This window comes from Lactuca saligna, chromosome 2 (assembly GCF_052625555.1).
Source record: "Lactuca saligna cultivar CGN05327 chromosome 2, ASM5262555v1, whole genome shotgun sequence".
Lineage (NCBI taxonomy): Eukaryota > Viridiplantae > Streptophyta > Magnoliopsida > Asterales > Asteraceae > Lactuca > Lactuca saligna.
This window is the reverse complement of record NC_136418.1, coordinates 97850477-97859632: the sequence shown is the minus strand read 5'-3', so window position 1 is coordinate 97859632 and position 9156 is coordinate 97850477. Positions and strand designations below refer to the sequence as shown.

General features: G+C 34.7%; 1 long non-coding RNA gene across 3 annotated transcripts; it reads left to right on the top strand.

Moving 5' to 3' along the window:
• The first annotated feature begins 4120 nt into the window (after positions 1–4120).
• Positions 4121–8279, top strand: LOC145031224 (uncharacterized). 3 transcript variants are annotated; one of them, XR_013676894.1, is made up of 5 exons: positions 4121–4795; positions 4979–5035; positions 5229–5312; positions 5391–8051; positions 8128–8279. It is a non-coding gene; the product is annotated as an uncharacterized LOC145031224 (long non-coding RNA). The 3 variants fall into 3 exon arrangements; XR_013676895.1 differs by having other exon boundaries at positions 4130–4795; positions 5391–7158; positions 7791–8278; XR_013676896.1 differs by lacking the exon at positions 8128–8279 and having other exon boundaries at positions 4156–4412; positions 4497–4795; positions 5391–5955.
• Positions 8280–9156: the final 877 nt, after the last annotated feature.

Below are 9156 nucleotides of genomic sequence, written 5' to 3'. Positions count from 1 at the left end.
TGAGCTCAGATACGAAAAGATGTGGATGCGAAGCCATGCGAAGCCTCTGAATGAACAGTAACCTCTGAATAATATTGACTCATATCTGCTGAACAAAACTTTTAGTCTTGTGTTGATGAAATTGAATTCACATTAATCATCCCCAAACCTGCTAAAATTCTAAGAAATGATTTTTCATCAAGAGGTTTTGTAAAAATATCAGCAAGTTGTTCAGTTGTTTTGACAAAATGAATTTCAATACTCCCATCTTCCACATGATCTTTGATAAAATGATATCGAAGAGCAATGTGTTTTGTCTTTGAATATTGCACTGGATTGTGACAAATGCGAATTGCACTTTGTGAATCACAATACAAAGGAATCTTTTTCATGTTTATTGCATAATCACGAAGTTGACTCTGAATCCAAATAATTTGCAAAGTGCAAGCAGCTGCAGATATGTATTCAAATCCGCGTAATATGAAAAATTCAAGTTCCAATTTCCATATAAAACTTCTCCCCCTTTTTATAATCGAAACTTGATTATAAAACTCCAAGGAAAAAAAATGTGCTCTATTCGGAATTTTTTCGTATCAAAACTCCCCCTTAACATGTGGCATAAACATTCTGCTTCAATCCGGAAAATCCAAAAAATAATGAATTTTTATCATCGTTCACGGATCACCTTTGACATAATTTCTCAAAAATGGGTAGAAATTGTCAATTTCAAAATTCTGCAGTGACCCGTTGCGCCCAAAACAGCCAAATATGCGAAACTCTAGCCCATTTGTGAAACCGGGCATAAAGCGTAAATTTGCACAAACTGCAGGGACCAAAACTGAAAATTCTGCATTTTTTTCTACTTTTATTGCCATTTTGCGAAGTTGGGTTAATTTTGCTATGTTTTTGAAATTTCAGGGACTAATTGCGAAACATGTGTGTTTTCTTCTTCATTGAATGATTATCAGGAAATGTTTCGCATTTTCATTCAGTTTCCTTTGCATTTTCAATTGCACAATTTTTGCATCTTTATCTCACCAAATGCGAACCATGAATGACATGGCTTCGCATTTTGACTCCAAATGCGAATTAAGCACTAAATGCAAATTGCAGTCACACAAATGCGAACCCATCAAACATAAGTCATAGATGCCAACTCGATATTGATATTCACTCATATGCGAAAACCCAAACTCAATCATCTGATACCAGTATCGACTCCAAACTTGCGAAATCAAACCATCAACATCATTCAGTTTGTTCATCCAAATCCATAAATGCGAACCATTTCACAATCTTATATGCGAACTTCAGAAAATGCGAACTACCCGGATGCGAACTCACACAAATCAATCACTTAATTTTCTCAACAAATGCAAACTGAATATTTCCATTAATCACATTCGCATCTTCCTTTAATTTCCAAAATCAAATTCGAGTTCTGTTACTGACTCATCTGAACCTATCGACATCATAGCTTCCGTCATCAAGAACAATCGATCGACTCCAACACAACAATCGTTCTTCATTCTTTTCATTACAGGAACCCCAAAATCAACATCGTTTTCTAATTCCAAACTTGCGAACTCACACAATCAACCAAATCATCTTCGAAAATCAAACCGATTTTGCAAACAACAATTGATCGAGCATATCAGTTCTTAGTTTGTTCCCATCCATCGTTCGTCAATAAGATCATAAATCCAACTGATTTCGAAATTAATCTCCAAATTGGACTTGATTTCAAGATCTATATCCCCAAACCAACTTATATTGAGTAAAATCAATCTCCAATCCACTGAATCAGCTCCATAATGTTAGATTTGAGTGTTTCATAGTTTGACTTTTCAAAGTCAACAAATCATAAACACTAAATCAATGGTTTTGAGGTCCGATTTCGGATCAAAAAGTTGTTCAAACAACTGTTCTTAAACTGTTCTTCCCAACTATTTTAAATTTCTTGATCAATTTTATCAGAATCAATGAATCATTTACCGATTTTCGATTCTAAAACCGATATCATCATAAAACGAATTATACAAACTCGTTTTCCAACAATTAAGAAGAAGAATAACGCAATCGAGAAGGAGATGAAATTTCCGATATGAAACAAACGATCAAGAACAATAACGCAAATGATGAATCTGCTTGGAATAATAGATATACAACCCTTGTATGCGTGAAGTGAAAATCGCATGATCTGATTTTGGGCTACTGAATTGAGTAATGAACAAGAACATATTGTATGGATTGGGCTTGAATTAAACACGGACAGTAACAAATCATATATTTGTGCTCAATAATGAAATCGAGAATTGTTTTTGTGTTTACATTGGGCTGAAACAAATGATTTTATTGGGCTTTGAAAAAGATATTGAATGATGAACAGTGAATTCGTGATTTTGAGAAATTAAGTTTGATAAAAAGAAATTGTAATTGGATCTTCAAAAAGATTTGAAACAAATTCGATCCAATTGAGTCAAAACGATCAAAAATTGAAAAACACAACGCATGAACTCAATGAAATTAAGACAGATCATAGAGAGAGACTCACCAAAATTGATCAAATTGTGAAAAAAATTGCCAAACCGAGAATCGTTCTTCAAAAGTCACGTTGATCGTGAAACCAAGCTTTGATACCAATTGATGAGAATTGTTATCGAGAATTTAGAAAAGAAAAGATAGATTTTAACGATTAAAGATGAAGAACAGAAAGAGTAAATATTAATCAGATCTCATATTGATTAAGAACTGATTACAGAATAAGCAGAAGAGATATTTGTGATTAGCTTTCGTATTGCTCTACTTCTAGCCTCAATCCCTATTTATAGGGAACATACAAAAAAATATACTAAGTCTATACATTTTCACTTCGCATACAAAATGACTTAGTAAAATAACATAAAATGCGAAACAACATACTACACTATTTTCGACTTTTTACGATTTACATCAACACTATCTACTCCAATTCTTGCCGTCCGCTTAAGGTTTCACAAAAGCTTTGAATAGCGTTCTTTCTTCGTGTCCTCTTCATTTGTCACTCACCACCGCACACCACCTAAAGATTTGTGCAACTGTGTTACAGTGATGTCTTATGCTCGAAAAAAACCATTTCTTTCTCTTATTCATGACTCCTATGACTGAAAGAGAGGCATCTATGGCCCCGTCATTTAACCCTAAAATTCCCTAAAAACATGGTTCACAAAAGGTGAGTTTTTGTATAAGTTTTGTACGTTCAAATATCTATTACCTATGTAAACTTCAACCAAATCTTACTGATTTTAAACAGACTGCAACAGAATCGATTTTGGGATCCATTTGGAAAGTCATCTGAAGCAGCACTTGCTGGAGCAAAGTCGAATGAACAAATGTAACCTCAGCCACGTACATTTTTACCCTTTCTTTACCTTTAACAAACAATGTTATCTATCACTTATTTTTTGTGTTGAAAATCTTAATGATGATGGCTTCTGTTGTGCAGGCGACCCAGTCGATTAGAATACACTTAATTACTTTTGTTGGTATCTAAAATTTATATTCTTGGGGTTGGTGTTGCGCAGGAAAAGAAATTAAGCGACGAGAATAAAGAACTGAATCGGTAGGTAAATATGTATATATCTTTATTAACCTACCTGAAAATTGCAAAGATTCTACGCACTTAATTGTTTCCATGAATAAACAAATGGGAGAAGTGATGAAATGTTGACTTACAGTTACAGGTGGCAACAACAGTAAACCAATAGTGTCCATGTTTGGAGGTGGTGGTGCATGTCGATTGTTTGGTGATTCTTGCCAAGTCGGAGGTGGTGGTCGAAGGTTGGGTAAGTGATCCTAAATACAATCAAATTTTAAGGGTGTAGTTTGGGAAGTCAACAAATAAAGAGAATTTTTATTAATGTAGGGGTAGTAGGGGCATTTTAGCTTATCTACAAAAAAAAAAAAAAAAAAAAAAAAAAAAAAAAAAAAAACAAAAACAAATATTAGACAATGAACCATCATCTTTTATGGGTATTTATTAGTATTTTTTAATTATTTTTTTTTCAAGTGTATAAATAGAATTTATGCATATTACTATTTCTATTATTTTGCTTTTAAGTAATTATTGCTTTGGAATAATTTGACGATGGAAACCAGGACCACTTTGCTAGACTTTACAATGTAGTCTTTATTTAATTTCTTTCTACACATTTAACATTGAAAGCCATTGTAGTTCTTTACTCAATAAGATAAGGTGTATTTAGCCTCAAGGTTTTCATGGTCGAGATTGTGATAGAAGGAAAACAAGATTCTTTAACCTTGAACACCATTACATACCAATTACCTAATTTAGACAACTATCTATCACTTTGTTATTTATTCAGTGACATTCATGACACAGATCCATTGACCAGAACTCTGTAAAACAGTTGCTTAACGAAGTAATCAAAGAGGTATGTGTAGTTATGCCCTTGGCAACATTTCATTCCATTTTTCATATATTTATAGTGGAAATTTAAAAGTTAATCCTAGTGTAGTGACCAGTAGAGCTAAAGAAGGTAAAGATCCAAATTTTATAAGTAAGAAAGAAGAATCTTTGAAAAAGAAGTCAAAGATTGGTGGTGAAGAAAAAATAAATAGTGACCAGGCAGCAGAACATGTGACTGTTATGAGGTCTCAGATACATCTTTTTTTGAGGGAATTTTCTTTTTGAAAGATCTCAAGTTGAGTGTAAATTGGGTGTGACCGGTTGGAAGGAGATTTTGAAGACTAGGAACGTGGGTGTCTACTATTCCGCATCTATTACCTCAATTGTGCATTCAATGGTGAATTTAAGGTGCAATTTTTCAATAGAAATTATCACGTTACAAAATTTCAAAAGTACATATCATTCAATAATAGATCTCATCAAAATTACAAAAGTACATATTTATTCGATTGGTTTCTTTTTCTGATACAGTATAGAACAATATTATATTTTCAGACGGCCACTTGATTTATCATTTTTTGTTGCCTCCAGGAATCAATTAAATATTTACTGGAGAGGATTTCTCAGGAGCGAACGTTTTGAAATTAGGTACATATGGCGACTTTTAAATGCTCAAGTCTGTTTACTACTTTCCATAACTATTGATAGTGTTACAGCATCTTGAAGCCCCTGTGTCAACATTTTATATAGTTTTACAATTTAACCTTATTATTTTTTAGTTGATGCTATTTACGTATAAATAATTGACCGTGTTCTGTTTTCTTAACATGATGTTACATAGGCTGTATTTGATTTTGAAATACCCACTACCCCCACCTACGTTCCTCTACCAAACAATGAAATTCTAAAGAAAATGGAATCTTATGTAAGCTTTTAATGTTTTTTTCACCCCATTTGGATTTCAGTTCAAAAGATGGAAATTAATGTGTGTTGTTTAATACAGGGCCTCATGAGGCATATCGACTTGAAGTTGCTTTTTGATATGAAAAATGGTTGCCACTTGGTAAAAGAAAAACATTCTTCATGTTCTTCATGGTGTCTGGGTGTCTACATGGAAAGTGCGTTACGATTATGCTTCATTATGTGATAATAATTTTTGTCCAATCACAAAAAAGACCATATTACCCTTAACAAATGTGGCTTTATCACACCCAAAAAAAAATTTGAATTGACTAAACAAAATCGAAGTCCACTCTTTCTGGTGAAGTCAACTCCGGGTCAATTCTTCTTTTTGTCAAGACATTCAAGAAAATGTAAAGTGTAGGGATGATCGCATAGTTGGGTAGTTTCATGAGCTTAATATCATAATGGGGTATCAGAAAAGGGTAATTGGTGCTCGCAATAGTCAGATGGATATTTTGGTCCCTTATTTGTAGATAGCCCAGTCAATTTAACTTTTTTTGCTTTTTTTAATCCATTTGGTACTCTGTTACAAAGCCTTTCAATTAATTGAAGACCAACATTTAAATTTGTTAAAATAATAGTGCCATTATCTTTTTTTGTCCAGATATATATCTTTTAGATATGATCTAAAAAGGAAATTATTTGCATTTTTGGTCTTTGTGGTCTTATTTTCTAATCCGTTAGTTATGTATTCTAAATTTTAAAAAATTTTAGCGAACATATGGACATAATTTACGGTAAGGTAAAAAAGCTCATTGCCTATATTAGTAATAAAAACAAAAGTATTTTGTTATTGTTGGCAATTTATCTTTTTTGCAAGGAGTCAAGAAATATCCGATCCCTCGCGGAGCGAGGGAACACCTTCTAGTTAGATAATATGATTGTTTAAAGTATAATATTATAATTGAAAAAGAAAAACAAAAATAAATCGTTATAATAGAAAATAGGAACAAAATATTTAAAGTATGATGTTATAATTTAAAAAACAAAAATAAGATGCTGAAAATAATATATATAAAAAATAAGTGAAATAGAATGATTTTAATAAACAAAATAATAAAAGTATTTTCCTATTAAAGGAAACCTAACTACAAAGATTAGCAATAGTGATATACTTTTATTAGTTTATTTATTAAGACATTTTATTTTCATTTCTATTTGATAGTTATAACAGAAAACAAAATAATAAAACTATGTTGATATTAAAAGTACGATGCTATAATACACAAAAAAGCAAAATAACATTTAAAATGAAATGCTATAATTGAAAAAAGTAAGATGCTATGTATACTGTAAATATGAAAAAGAAGTGAAAATAGAATTCTACAAATAAACTAATAAAAATACATTGCTATTAAAGATAATCTAATTACAAAGGTTATTAATAGAAACATACCTTTATTATTGTAACATCCGGGATTTCAGGTATTATTTTTTTATCATTTATTTTTGGAGTCTAAGAGAGAGACTCGACGAGTTCATGCCTAGACTCGTCAAGTGGAGTCACGTGGTGATGACTGGATTAATGAGTAGACTCGACGAGTCGGTGAGGGGACTCGACGAGTCCGTGCTAGCGACTAAAACCCTAATTTCCCGGGTTTGAGCCCCATTTAAAGGACCTTATAACCCTTCACTGCGGCTACCTTCGTCCTTGAGAGCACTAGAGAATATGAGAATCCTTGTGAGTGAGAAAGGAGGCCATTGTTCATCATCCTTGTGTGTATTAGAAAGAAGGGAAGAGGAAGGTAAAGCTAGGAGAGTTGGAGAGCTTGGATCTACTTTCATTTGGGTAGAGGAAGCTATTTGAGGTATTATTCAGAGCTTATTCTCGTGTTTTTGTTGATATAGTCAAATCTAGGGTTTCTTCATGCCTTGATTAGCTTATATTTGGAGTGTGAGAGGTCCCATGGGGAATTAGTACCTAGATATGTACCTTAGAAGGTGTAGAGAGTCCCAAATGCTCTTATTTATGCCTTTCCTTTTGAGTTGTGGACTTAGGTTACCATTTTAGAGGTCATTTCACCAAAAGTAGCATTGTAGGCGTTGCATGGGTACCAGGATGTCACCTTTACTTGATTATCATGTTTAGGAAGGTCATATCTATAGATTAGAGAAACAGATCTGACCTTAGAAGGACATTTGAGTTCAAGAATGGAATGAAATCACCAAGTGCATGAGCAGACTCGACGAGTCGGACCGGGTTGTCCCATGACTCACATAGTTGGTGACTCGCTGAGTTAGGGGAAAGACTCGATGAGTCAGTTAGGATTCATAGGACTGGAATTCACGTCTGAACTTGCAGATTCAGTGCCTGACTCGACGAGTTGGATTAAAGGGGTGGCTATTGACCAACATTGACCAGAGTTGACTTGTGTTGACTTAAGGGCATTTGTCAAATTAAGTAAGGAAGGTATTAATTAGAGATGTATTTATGCTATAGGAGGAAGCTAGGTCGGAGGATTGAGCACGAGTGATTATCCAACATCTTCGAGGGGATTCTTCTCACTATGCCTTACCCGATGAGGTGATTATGTGTGACCAGAAGGTCTTATGTGTATGATGAAAATGTGATGTATGTTGTATATGTTATATGTTATGATATGAGTATGATGATATGGACCGAAAGGTTAACAGAGTTATGGGAATGAAATCTACTAAGGCACCTGGATCGGAAGACCCCATAGAGTTATGGCCTGGAAAGGTGTATGTGCTGTACATGGTATTATGGGGAACTCACTAAGCATTATTGCTTACCGTTTGCATGTTATGTGTTTCAGGTACCAGTGATGATCGCGAGAAGGCGCCGGCTTGATCAGCACACACTTATGGTGGAGATGTTCGGAGATTCTATGGATTTTGATTTGTACTTATGTTATGTAAAAACAAATGATACACGTTTTTGAGAATCGCGATTGGGGTATTTTTATTAAATTAAAATGAAAAATTGTTTTGAAATTTCACGATGTTACAAGTTGGTATCAGAGCCTTGGTTTGAGGGATTCGGATTCACCTTCGGGTGTATTTGAACTCAAACTGAGGATTTGAGAAACATTTTCATAAAAGAAACAATTTTTCCAAAAAGTTAAAGAATTTGAGGAAAGCAGAAAGAAGCAGTGTGTACGATCAGCTAGCGCCCGAACGGTGATTTCCCAAAATACCCTTACGTTATGTGTTATGAGATATGATATGATATGATATGCATGCTAGAGTAGGCTAGGTATTAATGTTAGGACTAAAGTGGCCTGATTTGTGATGCCTTAGCCTAGGAGATTTCTGCTGCTAAGAGATGCGTGAGAGCGAGTAGGTAGTAGTGAGGAACTTATGAGAGGCTTACTGAATGGTAGCCTATGCCAGCGAGATGTAGAGTATTTGTAAGCTAAGATCCTAGGAGGAGGACTTGGGGTGAATTTTGATGTGGTGTGGGCGGTAGTATTTAGCCCGTACTACCGAAGACACTGGATCAGTACGCAGTCCAAGCAAGAATCTGTAGGGTACTAGGGAGCAAGTAGCGTTGAGTTACCGAGTGCGAGTATGCTCGAGCGAGTCTCTGATATTTTTATGTTGTATTTCAGAGGCATCATGGTTGGGACACACCACATACCGGGGACTAGCGAGGCGGTGTGAGTGATGAGGAGCTCCGCTAGATGATTCATGTTGAGGTGGCTGCGGCCATCCGAGCTGAGATACCAAAGATGTTTGGGTCTATCAAGACCACACTGATTGATACCTTTGATGAACGGTATGTCGTTCTTACTGACGCTGCTGTTGTCGCGGCCACTGCAGCCGTCACCGCTGCTAGGCCATAG